The sequence below is a fragment of the Mustela putorius genome, unplaced genomic scaffold (assembly GCF_011764305.1).
Source record: "Mustela putorius furo isolate JIRA1106 unplaced genomic scaffold, ASM1176430v1.1 tig00000145_pilon_pilon_pilon, whole genome shotgun sequence".
Lineage (NCBI taxonomy): Eukaryota > Metazoa > Chordata > Mammalia > Carnivora > Mustelidae > Mustela > Mustela putorius.
In genome coordinates, this window is record NW_025421294.1 from 45,371,321 (window position 1) to 45,393,803 (window position 22,483).

Consider the following 22,483-nt stretch of genomic DNA (forward strand, 5'->3'; position numbering starts at 1 on the left):
CTCTCTCTCCCTCTGCCCTTCCCCACTGCCCCCCTCTAAAAAAATAAATAAATAAATCATGCAACATTAATATTTGCACTGTATCATTTCACCATTTACTTAAATTTGCACAATATAGTGTCTTATTATACAAGAAAATATTTCAAGCATGTAAGGATTTGAATATTTTCTCTTTTTTAAATCTGCATTTTGTAAAATTTTTATAATGGCCATACATTACTTTGAGGTAAGAAGAAAGTAAATATTTTTAAAACATTAAGGGAAAAAAAGGCTAAGAAAAACTCAACTGGAAATATTACTTGATAACATCTCAATATAATCGCCTCTTAGTAAATATAAATAAAGTTGAGCCTAAAACTTCAATTAACCAGAATAATTGTGATAATTAAGGACTGGAACATTCTAACGGTACAGTATAATATTTTTCTTAGTTATATGTAAATAAACACTACTTTTGGTTCCTGCCTTCCACCTCTCTTCCTAATTCTTCCCTTTTTTATTTCTTTCTCCCAAGAATGCAGCATAATTTATCAAGAGTTTCCAATTTGCCGTATGCAAGGCTTGTAGAACACTGGGCCTAAGGAAATCTTAAAGGGCTTTTATTCTGGTAGGAAAAATTCATGTCAGTGTTTACTACAAAAGAAGGAAATTTCCTTAAAGAATATGGCAAATATTGTAGGTTGGCTCATGCAATACTTATTCAAATTTCCTTTCTTTTCCTTCTGCTAGAGAGACAGGAGAGATACAAACCCACCTTTCTAGAGGCCCCTGCAACTAAAAGTACCCTTGTGACACATTTATGACCAATGAGAAGTAAGTGAGTGTCTCCTGGGAATTTCTTGGAGATATTACCACTATCTGCTGGCTCCTGTCTAGAATGCAAACAATGGTTGGAGTGGCAGCAGCCATCTTGGAACCTAAGAGAAAAAGTAAAAGAATGACAGAGCCTTTGGCTCTCACATCCTCATACCACTGATCTAAAACCCAACATCACATACCTCCAAAAAGAAGTCTTTATTTAAAAAAAAAAATTTTTTTGTAATTTATTCAACAGAGATATCACAAGTAGGCAGAGAGGCAGGCAGAGACAGAGGGGGAATCAGGCTCCCTGCTGAGCAGAGAGCTCGCAGGGCTCGATCCCAGGACTCTGAAATCATGACCCGAGCTGAAGGCAGAGGTTTAACGCACTGAGCCACCCAGGTGTCCCAGAAGTCTTTATATATTTATGCCTATTACGAGTCTATTTCTGCCACAGAAAAAGGCAAGTCCTAATGGGTCTGTAGCCCACTTCCTAAAGTAACTTAATGCCTTTAGCTAAATCTCTACTACCTTATGTTCCTAAATTAGCCACTTAATCCTGATACCACAATTTAGGAAAATACCAATCACCTCATGGTTCTAGAAAATTATAATTATTTAACGGGGGGAAAAAAAAGGATCATATTAGGCTTCTTAGATCCAATGCTCCAGTTCATATATTATGCATTTGTAGAACAGAGAAATGTAAAAGAGGCAAATGAAATAAAATCACAAACCTAAGGAATTTTATAAATATTAATTGGTGGGAGAGTCAATAGTCTTCACATTGTACCAGACTTTTGTTGTCAACAAACCTGAGTCAAGCAACCAGCTTTGCCATAATAGAGGTTACTGAGTGTTTGAAACATGAAAAGGCCACTAATTCCTAACTTAAGGGGTTTTTCATCTAGTCCATGACCAAGAAAGTATCTGTACCTCCCAAAAAAGAAGAGTACAGGAGAGATTGAGCCAATGAAAAGGTAATGGGCAGAAGACAATCTTACCAAGATTACATTCCATAAAACAGAATTGGCAACATCTGCTCAATCTACTGTAGATAAACAGTGAACTATTTTCCATCTCATTAACTAAGAGGATGAGATATTAAATAAACCCCAGGGGCCTCATGCTTTGTTATCACATTTAAGGTTTGGCCCAGACTTGCTGCATTAGCTAATCCTTATAATGGTTCACAATCTAAAATCCTACACAATTTCTCTCTCTCCTTCTCTCACTCTCTCTCTCTCTCACACACACACACACACACACACACACACACAAATTCCCAAATGGCTTAAAACCAAAAGTTCCTGCTTACTCTGACTGTCTAATTACTAGTCACTTAGCTTAAATTATTAACCATGTCTTCAACTGTGATATATGATACCTGTAGGTCTCCAAACAGGATTCTAATAGAATTATCTAATTCTATTAAACTGCAAACAACTGCCCATTAAATATTTATTAGCCAGCTTGCATTCATTGAAGATAGATTGGAGTGTCAGTAAACCTCTGGGTTCCCTCCTCCCAGGTTTGTCACACCGAAGCCTCGGCCAAACCAGCTCATCAGAATCATGCCTATTGATCAACTGCCAATTACCTATTTAATCAAAATCAATAGGGAAAAAAAGCTTAGAAGAACTTACAAGGTATGGTATAGATTTTTTTTTAATACTTGGTTAAATAAGTAAATTGGTTAAAATCTAGCTAACTTGATTGTAAACATTTAAGGGTTATTTTACCATGGGGAAAATGGCTAGCAGTTAAATAATTAGATTTTCTTTTTCAGGCTGGTGAATTGTATTTTTAATAAAGGAGTTGAAGCACTGTCAATTTTAGCCACCCAGGAGAGATGCTTTTTGATGCCATGCTTTCAGGCGAAAATGTCTTCTTTCTTAAAGCCGTATGAAAGATAACCTGACACCTTTGGCAGACAGCACTCCTTCAGATGGTAAGCATGTGGGCAGTTTTAGACAATTAGATTATGCAAGATGGCAAGTGTTCATTCACTAAAAATGCAAGAACCATCTGGATTCTCCCAGAGGATCTGGAGAAAATGAACAAGGAAAGTCATTCCTCTAAACAAACCACTTTAACATGAATTGTTCAAAACCCAACCTGTAAATCAATTCTTAATAGCAAAAGGCCATCATAAAGAATAAGAAAGAAGGAGATGAATGTCATCTGACCCCTTTTCAACTAACTTCTGAATAGAGAAAGTCAAGCCAAAGAAAACAGGACTTGCTATAGCAAATAAGTAGTGGTATATATTTTTGCTTTGTTTGCTGTGATTAAGGATTTGACTTCAGACAACCGCCTTATAGGTTGATTTTGAGAAAATACTACTGTCCAGAAGCAAAATAATTAAGACAGACATGAAAATCAGCACTAGGAACCTCTAGTCATTAAAAACAAAGCAATGGGGAAAAAATAAGTTGTGTTATAGTCACACACTGGTATAAAGTATTGCAATGCAAATGGACAGACTATAGCAACATAGAAAACGGATTAATTTTGTAGACATCATGTTGAATGAAGAAGCCAGACCAAAAAAAAAAAAAAAGAGGAACAGAGTCTGTATGATTAAATTTACATAAAATTCAAAAACAGGCAACATTAAGCTATGTTTTAAGTAGAATAATAGTTATATTTTGCAGTAGGGAAAGGGGGAGTGATTAGGAAAAATTTTGGAGTGCTTTCTATACTTGATCTACAGCTAGTTACAGAAATCTAGTCCCTTGGGGAAAATGTTTGCACTTTTCTTAATGTATGTTATTCTTCAACAAAAAGTTTACTTTGTAAAGTAAAGCAACAGGATAATTTATTTGTATGTCCTTAGGCAAGTCACTTATCTCTGAACCTCCAAGTTTCCGTCACAAGTAAAATAAGAAGTTGGACAAGATAGTCTTCAGATTTCTTTAGATTGCAAAAATGCTTTGATACTACAAAAGATCACTTGTCTCACAAGGACAAACTGGATCGATATATCTATACTGATATCAACCTCATTTTGGCAGTCAGACATATCCCTTTACCCAGTTCTTCAATCCTTACTTAAATAGTAAAAAGCAAGTTTTTTGGTAGCATATGTACATAGAGAATCCTCCCTCCAGATAAGTAGATTGATATATATAATGAGAGAGAATTTTTTTTTAATAAAATAAAGCCAAACCAAAAGGAGGGATAGGGAACCATCTCACTCTCAAAACCCCCCCCTTGAGTTTCTTTCAGATTCTCATTCATAAAGAAATATTCAATCTTTGAGCTATTTTATCCCCAAAGAATCTATAGTTCTGAAATCATACAGGAATGGGCTTCATAGGAATGTAAACAAAACAAAACAAAACGGGGCACCTGGGTGGCTCAGTGGGTTAAGCCTCTGCCTTCGGCTCAGGTCATGATCCCAGGGTCCTGGGATCGAGCCCCACATCGGGCTTTCTGCTCTACAGGTAGCCTGCTTCCTCCTCTCTCTCTGCCTGCCTCTCTGCCTACTTGTGATCTCTGTCAGATAAATAAAGAAAAAATCTTTAAAAAAAAAAACTGCCCTAAAATATGTCTTCAGCACAACTACCTAAGCACCCAATGCTCCCACCATTAGAGGATCTTCTTAGTTGATCAGCCCTTTACCTCACAGAGAACTGGCTTTTGAAGACATGAGGCATAGGAAAATAAGCTTTGTGCACATGGAAGAGAATGGTAGAGATCAAAAGCCTAGTGCATCTCTAGAAGAGGAGGCTGACATTTGGTACCAAGATGGCACCTGATGGTGCTCGCTTCGGCAGCACATATACTAAGATGGCACCTGATGACAAAATGACCAGCCCAGAACCAAAAATCAAGAAAACATTGTAAGGGAATGGGAGCCAGGTATCTTCCCACTACTCATTTTCCAACTAATACCAACTTATTTCTGATTCTCCTCATGTTTCTACACACACACACACACACACACACATCTTTGTGAATTTCACCACATAATAAGAAAATAAAATTCCACGAATGGCATCCTTTCCCTAAACGACCATAAGACAACCAGATGAACTGTTTTCTTTATAAACTATTAGTTATATATCGAAATCTATAGGAGGACAGCTCAAAACTGCCCTCCATTCACTGTAGAAACCAAAGCATAGATCTCTCTGCTTATGGAGCTCTATAAGGAAATACTGGAGATTCATTGGGGAATGAACAAATGTCACCAATTCACAACCCAAATAATGGGCAGAAAAAAAACCTTAACCTCTCATGTATGAAATATTACAACTCTTAAATTCCCTAGTAGTGTATCTCTTAAAAGGACAAAATAAAATACAAATCAAGAATTGTTCTTGGAGGAATATTCCTAGATCATGTTGTCAGGAAACAGATAATATGTCATTTCTCCTTATCTCTCAGGGAGAATAGAAGTGTCTAGAGAATATGCAATGAGCAAGTTACCTGCTGCTGTCTTTTACAAATTTTAAACAGAGACCAAGAGCAGTTTGGTTGGTTTTTCTTAATAAGGCACATGCATCTCCAGAGAACACATCCTCACTAAGCAAAAGCTGCCTCTAAATGTCTTTTCATGCCTTCCCAGCTGGGACCAGGGTTTTGCTCTCTCCTTTAGAGGCAAAGGGCTCTGCTACACAACTGGGAAAAAGATAGGGCAGAATTACATTTTGAAGGCAGTAGTTTAGGTATCAGTCTACTTCTCCAAACTGTAAAAACATAAGCAATTGTACAAATACTACTTCATTTGTAAAAACAACAACAACAACAATAATCCACTGACCTCAGCCCAGGATACAAAGATGCTGCGGTAAAATGGGCTTTTCCACCCCTACAAGGAAGGGGTAGGTTAGGAAAAGAGACGAGAACACAAAGAAGGAAGTATGAAAGCAGAACCAGAGCTGTGACCACGGCCAGAACCATTCCATAACGAATTCAAAGCTGCCCAGATGCTGGGGCTCACCAAGAAGCCACTCCTGCAGCCATCCCTGAGGACTACTATGCCTGAGATTTCTAGTCTCCCAACTCACATCTATTTTGCTCTAAAAATACAAGTCTTTTCTGCATATATGAATGCCATGTTAAAGACCACATTTCTCCATAAAGTTAGAGATGGCACATAACCAGGTACCAGCCAATGGGAAATACAAATACAAGTGACTTGGCAACTTTCTGGTCACATCCTTTACAAAGAAGACGCATTAAATTCTACTATTCTTTCTTCCTGTTTGCTGGAAATCAGACATAGTGGAGGCACGTGCGAAAAATGGAAGATCTGCAGAAGGTGCTCAGAAGCTGCTGGGTCCCCACACCATGGATCCACTGTGTAAGTTCTTACACTCACTCAGCAGCCATACCAATGTCCTAAAATTCACAACCACCAATTGCTATTGATCAGTTCACCACCACCTTCGGTCCCATCGGAGTGATGATTATCTCTGCTTTCCAGAGGTTGCCCAGTGCCCCATCAAGCATGGATGATCCCCCATGGGGATCTGGCACAATGGCAATCCCACCCCATCGTTACTACCAAGAATGTTGGGTTAGCACAAACAGACAACTTGCAAGGTCATGGTAGTTTGAATCAAGAGCCCGTCCTAATCAAAGTGGGGCCACGATGAACCAGTTTCGAATCAGCAGTGGCTATAATATCTCTGATGACAGCTCAATAGCCTTTATTCTCCAGCCAGGAAATTTGAGGGGTGAGCCTGAGCAGGGTCACCTAAATAGATTGCACCTGCCAAGACCGGGTGATGGAATAAATGAGTGCATGTGGAATGGAAATTAGGGGGCTAGACCTAAAATAAATTTAACAGATTGTCTCCTCTTTAAGGGCTCCTTTTAATCAGCTGATTTCATGAGACTTTGCTTTGCAGAGGAGATGTGACTCATGAGCTGCTTGCCAGAGACAGATGCTTGTGGGTTTTGTTGTTTTTTGGTTTTTGTTTTTTAAAATTCTATCAGACAGGGATCTGCAAGAAATTTGGATGAAGAGAAAGGCCAATGATAAATATGATTTGAATCAAAGCAGATTTGGGGGTAAGACATGCAAAATTTTTATAGACTCACAGTTCCTGAAACTATGTTCAAAGACATAAAAATAAAAGGCGAATCAGAGTTTTACAAATAAAGGACCTTAGAGATCACCTAGTTCAACTCTGTTTTCCCAAATAAAAACTTAACATAGTATATAACACACAGTTGGCAATCAAATATATTTTTTTCTTGTTGTTGAGTGAATGATTGCCTGACTAGAAAATAAGAGAAAAGAGTGATTCCTCCTAAATTACACAAGAAATATTCAGGTAAACTAAGATGTCTCAACCCCAAGCTCAACACATTTTCTATGCTGCTTTCTCTCATCATGTAGCATAGTCCTTCTCATTTTTTAAATAAACCCCAAATTTCATGCACACAACTTTCCTTTTCCTGGTGTCTCTGTCAATTAGGATGGTTTTAGCTGCAGGTAACAGAAAACTTAGCAAAAATAGTTTAAGCTAGAAGAGTATTTTGCTTTACAGAAACCAGAGGGGGGTTGTCCCAGGGTTGATTTTGATGGCTCCACATCATCAAGGACCTAAGAATGTTTCATATTTCCACTTTCTCATGCTCATGTCTTGCCTTTATTTGGGGTCCTATTTTCTCATGGTTGTCAAATAGTTGTAGCATTTCTTTTTATGTCTATGAAAACATCCAAGCAAAAAACAAGGGACACAGGTAAAAAATGTCTTTTCACACCACTCTATTAATAAAAAGAAAAGTTGTCTCTGGGGCACCTGGGTGGCTCAGTTGCTTAAGCATCTGCCTTCGGCTCAGTCATGATCCCAGGGTCCTAGGATCGAGCCCCACATTGGGCTCCCTGTTCAGTGAAGAACTTACTTCTCCCATTCCCTCTGTTGCTTGCCCTGCCTTGGTGTTCTCTCTCTCTCTCTCTGTCAAATAAATAAATAAAATCTCTAAAAAAAAGAAAGAAAGACAGAAAATTATTCTCCAAACCTTCAACATATTTCCCTTTACAACTCACTACCAGAAATGTGTCACACGCTCACCAATCACTGGCAGAAAAAAGTGAGGTAGAGATAACTGGCTTAGGCTAATCATGATTCATCTATGGGAGCTGGGCACATTCTATCCCAAACAAATGTATTCACAAGGAAGAGGAGGAAGAGGCTCTCCAAAGACATCTATGAGATTCTGCTGCATCCACAGGTTGCCTTAGCAGGCCTACTCAAACCTAAGCCCAAAGGTATTATATCTCACCAATGTTATAGGAGTATGAATTCAACTCAACAAACATTTGTCAATCACTTTCTATTTACCAGTTTCCACAGAGACCCTGCCATTAAAACAGCAAGGGGAACTGATACTTTTCTTACCCTCAGAGAGCCCACTGAACAATGGCAGATGAAGACCACTAAGTAGGCTATTACAATCCAAAATATGATGTGTGTTCTTATGGGGAGAGTGCCCACACACATGGGATAATAAGGAAGCCATAACTAGCCCACATACGGATGGTCAGGGAAGGCTTCCAAGAGCAGGTGTCATCAACAGAATAAGTAGATGCTAGCATGGAGATGTTATGGGACAAGCAGAGTGTGTTCCAGATAGAAGTTTCAGCATAAGCCAAGTGCAAGAGACAAGTGAGAATATGATGAATCTGAAAAAACAATTCAGTATGACTAAACCGCTGAACATAAGGCAGGGAGATCAACTGAGACTAAAGAGGTAAGAGCTGGTATTCGAATTAGCCTATTTCAAGTTTTTGCCAGTTTGATAAAGGATTTGCCATGACAGCCGTAGGTGGAGTCACACGTGTGAAAACAACGAAAAGGCAGCAAGCACAGAGGCGACCTCCCCAGAGGAAATGGATCACGACACTGCTACTTGGTGACTCACAATTCCCTTTGCCTACTCTCCATCTATTGAGGCTATTACAGACCAGGCTTGAAAATAATGGACCAGTTCAGAGTGTCAACAGCTCCCCAGCAGAAGAACTAGTGTGGTAATGAGTGTGATTTGACAGCCCAAGGTCAGATATTTAACAATATTCCAGAGTTTAAGTATGATACACTGAGCGCTGTTTTAGCTCCTAACTTGAAAGGCTCACAGCTGCTAATATTTACAGAAATAGGAAGCAATTACAGTTCGCTGCCACAGGAGGAACTTAAATAATTTAAGACTCATAATGCCTCTGATTCTTTTCAAGCCATCTTTTCTCCAGAACCAGCTGCTTCTAGCTCTCAGAAAGCCCTCTGTTCAGAAGGCAGAATCGCCCTGATGCACAGCACTGCTTTTGCTCGCCCAGAAACCCAAGCACACAGCTTTTTGGCATCCACAACATTTCTCCCACATTTGTACTTCATCTCTGGAATGGGCCCCTTTTCTCACCAGCAATGAAACCCCACAGCCATCTGCCCAGGCTAATCTGGGTAAACTGGCATGAGCAGAGAGAACCATAATGTAATTTCACAAATTAAACTAATTTATTTCAGTAGCCATTTTCATGACATGGATGTGGTAGGACAAGAATAGCGAAGAAAGGGGAATAGGGGTGGGGTGGGGGGGAATTGATGGTGTTCAATGCCAAACAGAAGAAAATCAAATTTTAAGTGCCTAGAGTTAACATGTGAACTACCCCCAAGAGTCTGTTCTTATGATTCTCTTGTGAATTCAGCACTTTCCCCCAGGGGTCAACAAGCTGATGAGTGGGATAAGAAAATGTAGACAGTTATAAAATTTTTTTAGTTGAAGTTTAAATTTAAGAGCTTCTAATATCAGTCTATAGAACGATCTTTGCAAGAATTAGAGAAAACGGAGGTATCTACTCTCATTATAAAGTTCTAAAATATGACCAAGAACATAACTGGTTAAGTTACCTCACCTGGGGATAAACACTTTTTATATGAAAAGTATTCTAGGATCTTTGGGTTCCACTATCTCACATTTATTGTCACAGCTTTTCTTGGGAGGACATCAGACTAGAAGGGAAGGAATATGTTTTCTGGCACCCAATATATTAGCTCTTAAATCCCAGCGCTACCCATTTATGGCTCCCAACTCTGGCTGGTTATTCCATGTTTCTGTGCCTCAGTTTCTGCATCTGCAACACGGAGATGATCTTGTAAATAAATTTTAATCAGGATTAAATTATGGTAAATGAAATAACTTGGACAAGAACCTAATAGTGTCTAGGCTATAGAAAGTATCCAATGAAGCCTGGCACTATCGCTTCTCTCCCAAGACTTGCTCTTCCATTTTTCTCATCAGGATAATATATATACCTTTCCAGTGTCTGTAGTGTTTGGGAGAAATTTTAATCAGTTGCTCCTGTCTGTTCTTTGAAAAATACTATAAAGAAACACTTTTTTTAATGTGTTGAATTGTGTTCCCCACAAAATTCGTGTGTTAAAGTCTCCACCTCAGTACCTCACGATGTGACCTTACTTGGAAGTAGAGTTGTTGCAAATGTACTTAGTTAATATAAGGTCATTCCAGAGTAGGGTAGGCCCCTAACCAATACACCTGGTATCCCTGGTATCCTTCCTTTTTTTTTTTTTTTTTAAGATTTATTTGTTTATTTGAGGGGGGAAGGGGCAGAGGGAGAGAGAATCTTGAAGCAAACTCCCTGCTGAGCATGGACCCGCCTCACCTACCTCGGGGCTTGATCCCAGGACTCTGAGATCATGACCTGAGCTGAAATCAAGATGACACCCCATCCTGTGTCCTTATAAAGAGAACACCATGTGAAGAGACAAGAAGCCCCCCAAGGAGACTATCATGTGAAGAGACAGGCAGCCCCCCAAGGAGAACATCATGTGAAGATGTAAGCAGAGATCTCAGTGATGCAGCAAAAACCAAGAAATGTGAAAGATTTCCAGCAAACTACCAGAAGTTAGGAGAATGGCATGGAATAGATCCTTCCTCATGGTGCTCAGAAGGAATCAGCCCTGCTTTGACCTCCGATTTCTAACCTCTAGAACTGTGAGATAATGAGTTTCTGTCATTTAAGCTGCCCAGTTGGTGGTATTTTTGTTACAACAGCCCTAGTACCAATACAGACCTACAGCTAACGTTATTTTCTGCTCAGTGTACACATTAATAGCTTTCACCACCACATTTTTTTATAGGTTGTCGATGGCTTTAGGTCTTTTTGGTAAACATTCAATTAGATACTGTGCAAATAACATGGCTGACTTGGACAATTCTGGCTGTCGAGAACACAGAGATCCTTAGAACATTGACCCCTTAGTCCTAAAGCACTTTGAATAAGAGGTTTCATTGGCTCTGTCTACCTATTTTTCTTTCCCCTAGATGTCAAGCTCCTTGTAAGCAGAAGCTGTGTCTCATTCACCTTCATATCCACAGCATAAAGATGTGCAAGAGGCATAACATTCACTGAACAACTTACTTTTTGCTAAGTACTAAAAAAAGTACCACAAACTGGTCTGAGTGCCTGCCATGTGCCAGACCACTTCCGCAGGAAAGAAAGGCATCAATGTCCCATCTAATAAAAGAAGAAATATAGTTCAGAAAATTAAGTTTAGGGGCACCTGCATGGGCAGTCACTTAGCCTCCAACTCTAGGTTTTGGCTCAGGTTGTGATCTCAGGCTTATGAGACTGAGTCCTGTGTCAGGCTCTGCCCTGAGCAGAGACTCTGCAAAAGTTTCTCTGTCCCTCTCCTCCTCCTGGCCTTGTGCACTCTCTCTCTCTCTAAAATAAATAAGTAAGGGGTGCCTGGGTGGCTCAGTGGGTTAAAGCCTCTGCCTCCGGCTCAGGTCATGATCCCAGAGTCCTGGGATCGAGCACCGCATCACGGTCTCCGCTCAGCAGGGAGCCTGCCTCCTCCTCTCTCTCTGCCTGCCTCTCTGCCTACTTGTGATCTGTCTGTCAAATAAATAAAAATAAAATCTTTAAAATAAATAAGTAAATAAATTCTCAAAAAAGGAAAGAAAATTAAGATTAAAAAAATGGAAAAAATTAAAAATTAAGAGGAAAATAGCAAAACCTTTTTTTCTTTTTTATTGTATTTTGTAACATGATTTCAAAAAATCCAAAATATTAATCCAATGTATATGCTTTCTTGGAGCTGGACTCAGAGAAGGCAAGAAAGAATGAAAGTGTCATCTCCCCAATAAATTTATTGTTGTCATCTCCCCAATAAATTCCCATAAATAAGCCATACATTGTAAATAAAACACAGTGATGACACAGTCCTGACCCCAAGCAAATGTAAAATCTAAAATATAGTCATTTCTTAGAAGAAAAGTCTAACCCAGAAAGACTCAATCCCCTTCTAAATTATTTAACACTTATTAATTGGTATCCTGTGAACTAAAATGCTAAGTTAAAGTCATGCCCTACTTTCTTTATGTCTTTAACATATTAAGTGTAGCAGATAACTATGTTAAAACCAAACAACGGGATCAAATTCATATGTGTATGTAGATCAAATCCAGATAGATGATAGAAAGATAGATCAAATCTATGTAAGAGGGCACGTATTGCATGGAGCACTGGGTGTGGTGCATAAACAATGAATTCTGGTACACTGAAAATAAATTTTAAAAAATCAAAAATTTAAAAATATAGTACTTACCATGAATTTTGAATTTTAAAAAATCTATATATGAATGCAGATATTATAAAATATTAAATTCCTTCAAATATTTGAATACTGGGGTGTCTGGGTGGCTCAGTGGGTTAAGCCTCTGCCTTCAATTCAGGCCATGGTCTCAGGGGTTCTGCAATCGAGCCCTGCATCGGGCTCTCTGCTCAGCAGGGACCCTGCTTCCCCCTCCACGCCACCCCCACACTGCGTGCCTCTCTGCCTACATGTGAGCTCTCTTTCTGTCAAATAAATAAATAAAATCTTTTTCTAAAAATCTGAATACTTTGTCTCAAAACAGCAGTATTAAGGGAAAGCATTTTTCTCTCCCTTTTTTGACAGGTTTCTGGCACAGATTTTTTCCCTTCTTTTTTAAAATTTGGTGTTCCGATATCTTCCCTATCAAGACAACAAACACACAACAAACATACTTGCTGTAAGAAATAAGAAGCAACCCTGAGTATCACGACTACATGTATCCCCACCCCCTATTAATTTCCTGAGCCACAAAGATCCAACCCTTTCTGATAGCTTGGGACCAGTCTGGATTCATGAGTGCCTAATGGCTATGGTGTAAATATTTGTGTCCCCCCAAAATAAGTATGTTGGAGTCTGAACTCCCAAAGATGGTATTGGGAGGTGGAGCTTCCGGAGGGGCTTAAACCATAAGGTTGGAGAACACATGAATAGGATCAATGCTTTATTAAATAGGCTCCAGAGAGATCCCTGACCCCTTCCATGATACGAGAACAGGAAGAAGACACTGGCGATAAACCAGGAAGCGGGGCTCTCACCAGAGTATGACCATGCTTGGGCTTGGATCTTGAACTTCTCGGCCTCCAGATCTTTAAAAAAAATAACTTTCTGTTGTTTATAAGCTACCCAATCTGCATTACTTTGCGATAGCAGCCCAAATGAACTAAAACACTGACAAACCTTGACAAATGCTCTCTGAGTTTGACATTTCTTTTGCTCATTTCCCTGCCTATTAATTGGTTTTTAATCTCTTCCAAGCTCCTCTTTTAAGGTATTATTCCATGAAGAGAGACAAAAGAACCAACACCACAGGATCCCACAGAAACCTTAAAAAGTCCCTCAATATCAGGCCCTTGAACTAAATCAATCACTTTGGCTCTTGCCTCCAGATTTCTAAATCCATTCTCAAGGAACTCAAAGAAAATCTCAACTTTGAACATTTATGGAGAATTGTTGCTTAATTGGCACCAAAATAGATGTTTAATGATTAACTACATGCCCTTCATAAAATACTCAATCACCGCATCACTTGGCACTCTCAGAAGGGATGGCAAAGCAAAACCAATTTTACAAACTCTCTTTCTCTATTGGAAAATACATGTAACCAATGAAATTCAATATTTATGCTGGATTCTTTTTCAAAGACATGAGCTTCTTGAGGAACCCTTTATTTTTTATCCTAAACACCCATCACAAGGTTTAGCACACCACAGACTTCCAACAGATGTTGGCCAAGACTGATTGACAGAGAAGGTACTAAGATAAGACTAAGGATGACATCACAGGTAAGCAAAAGTCATCACAAGTATATCTGTTTGCATATCAATTCCCAAAGCTAATGGAAGAGTTTTTAATCCTTGCCTTGAATAATAAACTTTAAGAATATGAAAGGAGTGACTTTCCAAGACCAATTACTTCATACCAAGATGTAAGGACCTCAGCCATCACTGCAAAACACAAGCACGGTTTAATTTAAAGCGACAAGGAACTTAAAGCTTAACCATGTCAACTGAATAATTAACTTCTTTATTTGAAACATATAACATATTTGAATTATTTGCTAATCACTCAATCCTCTTGCATTTTAGAAGCTTTTGAGTTATGCCTGCATCATGAATAGTGCCTGTGCTTTTAAACTTTTCTAAATATGAAAAAAATTACACATGTACTAGTACAGGGAGGAAAGACAAAGTCCTTGTGACCCAGATTATCTCCACAGCTCTCTGATACTTTTTATTTCGTATCTTTTTCATTCAAGATCATATACAACTTGGTTCAAAAATGAGAATCTAGGGGCGCCTGGGTGGCTCAGTGGGTTAAAGCCTCTGCCTTCGGCTCAGGTCATGATCTCAGGGTCCTGGGATCGAGCCCCGCATCGGGCTCTCTGCTCAGCAGGGAGCCTGCTTTCCCCTATCTCTCTCTCCCTGCTTGTGATCTCAATATCTCTCTCTCTCTGTGTCAAATAAATAAACAAAATCTTTAAAAAAAAAAAAATGAGAATCTATATACTGTTTTATAGTTTTTTCCCCTTTCTTTGTCTTTTTTTAATGCCTATACTTTTTAAAATCAGATTTAAATGTTAAGTGATTAGCTAGCAAACATATACTGACAATCACATACTACTTATTTTTCATACGTAAGGAACAAATGCATAATTTGTACATTTTAACACCCCAGTCAAGCTAAGACAATGTAAGTAGAGACCAGTCTCTGCTAGGAAATATATCAAAACCTAAAAGTCAGGTATTATACCAGAACTCAAGAAATTTCTAATATAGACTGACTCTAGGTGGCTCTGATTAGCCCAAACCTTTAGCTTACAAGATAAGGAAGAATCTCTATTACCGTATCAGCTCAACCAGTTGGGATGTTGACTATCTGACATCAGGGGTAAGAGTTGGGGGGAGGAATGAAAGAAAACACTACACATTCAGACAATGTTGTATATCACCAGCGGATTCCCAGACATACTACAGCATACAAGCCCATCAATTATATAAACTCCCAGCAAGTTCAAATAAAACAATAAACAAAGAAAAGGTCATCGTATAACAACAAAGCAAGTCAGGGAAAACAACCACCAGTGTCAGCCAATGCTTGCTCCAATCTAAGGCAGAAAATATCAGGAGAGGTGAAGACTGCTTACTGGCTTTAAATCTTCAGATGGTGCATTTCCTCTGATAGGTGCAATGCCTAGAAAGACAGTAATCAAAAGCAGTCACACAGTGGCCATTTCAACTATGGTTTTCCCTCCCCACAATGGGTTGTCAATTCCTATAATGTGGGCTCAGAAGCCTGGAGTTTGTGTTATGGTCTACGAAACATTAGAATGGGCTCCTAAAATACACACTGAACCTAAATCTTGATTTACAAATTCTCCATGCAACCCTCTTTTAGGGTAAAGCAATTTGATCTAAACCTCAGATCCAGAATGAGTCTCTATCTCAGGTGACATGGCCTGTCTGAAACTCAGGTAAATGATCAAGGCATTTGCAGATTTCAGTTCCAGGGACCAGTCTAACCTCTACATTAGAAGAGCTTTGACTAGAAGGCTTTAAAAGTTGAAGTTATCACATCTTATAATATTGAGATAAATAATGTATGCTATTAAAATGTTTTTAAGTTGAGGTTGTCAAACTGCTGCTACTAACATATTTTGAGGGTTTAACTCATATCCCTGAAACCTAGACTTTTCCTAATTTCCTGTGTATACCTTAGTGACAAAAAGTGATGGGATCATCTCATTCCCCTATTTAAAATCCTTCAGTGACACCAAGTCTAAACTTACCCTGTCCAAATAGGTCCTTCCTGATCGGAGACCCTCCCCAACAACCCTCAATATACAAGGCACATTCAGCCATTTGTTGCTACTTACAAATCCCCAATATATGCCCCCACTGTTTTTCACCTCTTTGACTTGGTATATGCTGTTCCTTGGCTACGTAAAAACCTTCTGAAGTTCCAAATTTCCCTTTACCCCAATCCGACCTCTTCTGGGCAAACCCTTACTCAGCACTGCTTCAGTAAAACAGAACCACAAAATGGGGTTGGCCTTGAAGCTAGCCAACTTGGATTTGCATTCTCCTTCCTACTATCCAGTAGTCACTTAACTCTCTGTGCCTGAGATCCTCATCAGCAAGATGTGAAAAGGAATAATGCCTAGAGATTTTGAGAGGTTTAAATGAAGTAAGAATTTAATCAGGTTGCTTTGAGAACATACTAAGTATTCAAAATTATTTGCAATTATCACCATTATCACTATCCTTTAAGACTCCCATTAAAGCTCTTTTTATTATTAATTTTTTTTTTGTAAAAACCCTTTGCCAAACACAACCTCTCCTCACAAACATATCGATTACTTGCTTTTTTTTGTTTCCACCCATGAAACTTGAACATACAGTAGTCTGCCCTTACCTGTGGAGGCTACATTCCAAGACCTCCAGTGGATGCCTGAAACCACAGATAGTACCAAACCATATATATATACTATGTTTTTTTCCAATACATACATAACTATGACAAAGTTTAATTTATAAGTTAGGCATAGTAAGAAGATTAACAATAATAACTAATAATAAAATAGGACAATTATAACAATATACTGTAATAAAAGTAATGTGAATATGGTGTCTCTCTCAAAGTACTTCTTTGTTCTGTACTCACCCTTCTTCTTGTTGTGATGATAGGAGATGATAAAATCCCGACATGATAAGACGAAGTACAGTGAATGACATAGGCATTGTGATGCAGTGTTCATCTATGACATGTCAGGAGAATCAACTGCTTCCAGACCATGGCTGAGCACAGGGAACTAAAACCCTGTAAGCAAAACCACAGATGGGGCGCAGGAGGGGCACTACTTTACCTCTAACGTGGCTTTCATACTGGATCAAAAGTATGGGGTTTTTTGCCTATCTGTTCCCTCCCTGAAAGCGTCTCAGGAACAGGAACCACATCTCATTAATCTTGTATTCTCAGTGCCCAGCAGTGCCCGATACACAGGAGATAAGAAAATAAATATTAGCTGAATGAATCAATAATTGAATGAGGTCCTAAAAAACCAAGTGGAAACCAAATACTGATCAATCAAATCATGTTTAACTGCACTATGGAAATCTGATATTCAGAGAAATAAGAAAACTTCAAGAACCAGGTAAAATAATGGAAAGCACGCAGACTTAGCAGCCAGGCCTAGCTGAACCAGAATCACAATGGCTCTTCCTACAAGCTTTATGACACAGGAGAAGTTATTTAACCCCTGAGAGCCTCTGCTTCCTCATCTTGAAGAAAATAATATCAAGGGACACCTGGCTGGTTCACTCAGAAGAGTGTAAGACTCTTCATCTTGAGGTTGTGAGTTATTAATAAAGTTATTAAGGGGCAACTGGGTGGCTCAGTGGGTTAAGCCTCTGCCTTCAACTCAGGTCATGATCCCAGGGTCCTGGGATCGAGTCCCGCATCAGGCTCTCTGCTCAGCAGGGAGCCTACTTCACCTCTCTCTCTCTCTGCTTGCCTCTCTGCCCACTTGTGATCTCTCTCTGTCAAATAAATAAAATCTTTTTTTAAAAAAGAAGTTATTAATATCTACATTATTAGGTAAACATTAAACAAGAAGATATAAAGCAAAGTAGCAGGACCAATAAGCAAGCATTCATTCATTATTTCCCTTGGTCTTTTATGAAGAACTATTATTGTAAATATAATTATTACTCCATTAATCTTTGTGTTAAATGTTTATCTGCTAAAATGCATCACACAATGATACTATCATAGGAGTCAAGCTTTTGTTTTCTTGTTCTATATTATGTTCTTAAACACCTGGACATACATACTCACCAGGGGACCGAGTTCATGTATGCGTATACTATGGGCAAATGTTCTTTGCTTCATGGCAATTGCTGTATTTGGTTTCTGCTCAAACCATTAATTTTAATCTCACAATTTAAAGGATAAATTAGTTATCATTATCTGAAGTTCTAGGAACACAGGCTTAGTTAGACACAGACCCAAGAGTCCTAATTAATATATTCTTTAACATTGCATTACAAATAAATTTGCCAGCTCCATATATCTAGGAAGATAGAGCTCCAAAAAGAGAAGATGGCGCTAAAGGAAATACACTAGACAAATCTCAACTCTTCTCATTAATTCAAGTAGGTCTGACCATGATGATATAAGCTTTCCAGTCATTCGGTTAAAAAAAAAAAAAAGTAGGGGCACCTGGGTGGCTCAGTGGGTTGAGTTTCTGCCTTTGGCTCAGGTTAGGATCCTGGGATCCAGCCCTCCATCAGGCTCTCTGCTCAGCAGGGAGCCTGCTTCCCCCTCCCTCTCTCGATCTGCCTGTCTCTCTGCCTGCTTGTGATTTCTGTCTGTCAAATAAATAAATAAAATTAAAAAAAAAAAAGACTGATCATTTTTCCTTCTAATCAACCTAGAACATTTACATATAAATGTCAAGATCAGCAGATAATCCTATTTATTCCTATAGAAAGAGCATAAATTACTCATGAATTCCAACCAAGTGCATTTGGTGGGAAAGTTTAAAAAAAAAAAAAAGAGAGAGAGGGTATGGTATGAAATAACAGAGTTTCTGATTTCACAAGTCCAGAGCAGCATTCCTAGTTTATCCCTAAGTATTCTCTTATCTTTCATTCTTGGCACAAGAACAAAGGGAGAAAGTAGAAAATGATATCAGTGTTACTATTCATGAGCAGAGAAATTGAATTAAAACCACCCCCAATCTTGAGACCTACTGGACAGACCTGAATCACATGTAGATATCAATCTTCTCTTTTAACCCCTGGAACCAAATTTTAATAGAACTGCGGGGGTAGCAGGTCGGGAGACCATTAAGTTGATAATGGACACAGAGTGTCCTCTACCTTGTGATGTCATGGAGCAGCATCCAATGTGTCCATCACAGATGCAGGTGTCATTAAAATTAGAAAACACACAATCCTCTGTTAGCATCCCCAAAACTTAAAAATCCATGATTACTTAGAGTGAACAGCCTATCTTTATGACATTCCAGCTTATGAGGGCACAAAGAGACACACAGGCTAAGATCTGTGTTTGGCTCTTGGGAGGCACAAAAAGGAGGAAAAACAACTTGGCAGAAGTATCTAAAACTAACAGTAGTGTGGCTATTAACAAACACCCCCAAAATAGAACTTAGGTCCAAAGAAATGCAAATTTATTTAAAGCATAAGCCACAAAATAAAAAAGTTGGCATGTCAACACTATAGACTGAAATTTAATCAAACTGAAAAGAACAGTTGATCTGTCTTCAAGAGAAAGGGAGGGAGTAGTGTGTAATATCTTTAATATATGGATGGCTGGGTAGAGTAAATGACTGTCGCACAGAAGGTTTATCTGTAAACACTGCAGCGAGTCTGGGGTTTTTAAGCACAATAAATGGCTGGTTTCAATCAGCTGCTGCTAGCAGGAAATCCATGGCCCATAGGAGCAATTACCCATCTCTTGACTGAAGCACAGGGCAATTACAAGCTACCAAAGTACACTCACAGTACTGGAGCACTTGACTATTCGGTGCTAATGGAACTGGGACAAGAAACAGTGGTGTGTGGCTACATGTCTCAGCTTTCAGCCCCTCGCCAACCCTTTCATACTTCCCTTATCTCACAACACGGCAGCTGAGACGGAGACTGTGGTCTGCAAAAGCAGTACCATCTATACGCAAAACACAGACATCAGGGTTTGCTCTGCCCTGTATCCCCTATAAGCCCCTCAATTCATTACACTCATCCTGCCTTTTCAAAATGCATCACACCTTCATCCATGGTTTTCTAGATGACGCCTTACCTGAGTCTCCTAGTCAGCATCTGGTGTTCATTACCGACTAGATCAGTTAGCCAAATTAGGACTTCTCATCTCAAGGAAGTAAAGAGGAACCTGTCAGGGAAATAAATGGGAAAATAATTACTCTTTTATTTTGCCGTGTAAAATACATCAACTAGGTATCCTTTAGAGAAGTAACCTCTGTAAGATTAGAGAAAGAAAAATAAAAAGTGGTCTATCAAGATACCTTTCAGTCTCATTAAATTTATTTCTAACAGGTAACATTTACCGAAGACTTAATGCGCCAAGCATTGTATCATGTGCTTTAAGTGCATTGTCACATTTAAGCCTCAAAGTAACCCAAGGTGAATACTATGATCACACTCTCTTACAGAATAAGACAATGGAGACTCAGTTTGAGTAATTTCCTCAAGACATCCTAGTTAAACACAATGTGGAATTAGGACCTGAACCTGGGCTGTAGTGGTCCAAATCTATCTCTTAAATAGCCTATCGTCCCACCCTTGATGCTGGGTGACTCTGGGAGAGAAGGCGAATAATTGTCAAAGCCACCCTATTATGCTCCCCAGATAGACATTAACAATAGATCCCAACATCTTTTCCCACTGAGTGCAGACAAGTCCACAGAATCTCATCACAGTATTTCAGAATGCCAACTCAGTTTGATGCCAACTCCATTTCAGAGTTTCCCAGCATAGCAGCCTTGTCACAGTGCTTGAACCATCAGTAGACATTCAATAAATTCAATAAATGTTAGATTTTAAGAGATCATTGCGTAAAAGGAATATAGATACTTCCTTTAGCCCCAAACAGAGCAGTATTTAACTTCAGGCTCCACCATTTACTAATTACATGATGTAAGCAACCTACCTAACACTGACTCTTACTTTCCTCAGAGTAAAATAAGGTCATACCAGCCCTCTTGCCAAGCTGAAGAAGGATAAAATGATCTCTGGAGTTGGGAAGTACTAATCCTCCAGGAATACCAGGCCTCCTAATAATCATCATAAGTGGGGCACCTGGGTGGCTCAGTGGGTTAAAGCCTCTGACTTCAGCTCAGGTCATGAGTCCAGTGATCCTGCAATCGAGGCCCCCATCAAATTCTCTGCTCAGTGGGGAGCTGCTTTCTCCTCTCTCTCTCCGCCTGCCTCTCTGCCTATTTGTGATCTCTGTCAAATAAAAAATAAAATAAAATAATCATCATTACTTTTGCATAAAACTGCTGGAATCCCCAAAGACTGAAATACATAGGCCCAGGCTCCTCAGAAGGAAAAGTGGGATTACAAGGGGTAATCCTGAAAATGGGACTCAGGATGAAACAGACCCTATATCCCAGAAAGGACAGATAACATGAAATAACAAATTAAGAGAAGTAAAAAAGACAGATGCGGTCCTGAATTAATACAGAAAAGCAAAAAAGACCACACGATGGGAATAGGTGATGGGTTGCGATACCTATATTTTAACAGGACAAGAAACACAGAGGAAGAAACCTAAGGAAAATTATCAGTTTCTTGCTTCTATGTCTTGAACCCAGCTAGCAAAACTGAATCTTTGTCCTCGCCCATTGGGAAACTCTTAAGGAAACATAATAATATATAGCATAAATAATAATAAATAAATAACAGATAGCATAAACTGTGGCTTTAATTTTAAGATACCTCATCTTCCCCAGAATGTTGGTGACTGTGTCTTACTGGGAAATGGGATGTAGGCCCACCACATACTATAAGGAGCATGAAACACAATGCTTGACTCATAGCAATGCTCAATGCAATGTAATGTAATTCTCATCCTTGTTTTCCCTAAGAAAGAAGAAAACTTGGACTTCAGTTTGCTTCTCCAAATGTAGGTTCTTGTCTACATAGAAATGCACTGCTTCTACCCTGGCGCTCAATAGCGAAGTAGCCTCAAGGCAGGTGGAAAGAACAGTGCACCCGATAGTTTCCAAGAAGTACCTAGTACTGCAACAGAGACTTGGTGTTCCCCTTCTCCCTCTTTTTTATTCATGTATTTTCTATTTTTTCTCAAACAATTAGAAAAGCAGAGAAGAAGCTCTATTAGACAAATCTTCATTCATCCAACAGGTCAAATCTGGACAGAAGGTGGCAGCACAGAGTTGCTTAATCTCATAAACTCTGCCAAGTGCAAGGCATAGTCCTCTTCTGGGCTTTAGCGAACGCAGAGATCCAAAGAAGCCAAAAACATCTATACAATTGAGTCATAAAAGAACTGGTGGACTACGCTTACCTTCACAGAACTGGTTTATGGGGAGAAATGACAGGTATATATGGGAAAAAAACAGACACTATAATGTAAGGAGCCTAAAAATATTAGGTTTACTGTGATGGTCAATACCTGTTTCTCTTTCATGTCCTCTTTTCCCTTTACTATCTTTCCTTTTCTCTAGTTTGTGATTCAAAACTTAAATGTGGGTGTTAGAAGGACATACCATCCTACTCTGCAGATACGAATTTTCACAAATGCCTACACTCCCCATCCCACCATTGATG

General features: G+C 39.0%; 1 long non-coding RNA gene across 6 annotated transcripts in view; it reads right to left on the minus strand.

Moving 5' to 3' along the window:
- Nucleotides 1-20,057, minus strand: part of LOC101688007 — a 72,714-nt gene extending 52,657 nt beyond the window's left edge. For 2 of the 6 annotated variants that reach the window (XR_006605418.1, XR_198364.3), the window contains exons 1-3: nucleotides 18,914-20,057; nucleotides 16,815-16,970; nucleotides 15,298-15,344 (exon numbers count right to left, since the gene is read on the minus strand). This is a non-coding gene — a long non-coding RNA (uncharacterized LOC101688007). The remainder of the gene's footprint in view (nucleotides 1-15,297; nucleotides 15,345-16,814; nucleotides 16,971-18,913) is intronic. The other 4 variants (XR_001182029.2, XR_006605416.1, XR_006605419.1 and 1 more) reach the window with 3 other exon arrangements.
- Between the last annotated feature and the right edge of the window lie 2,426 nt (nucleotides 20,058-22,483).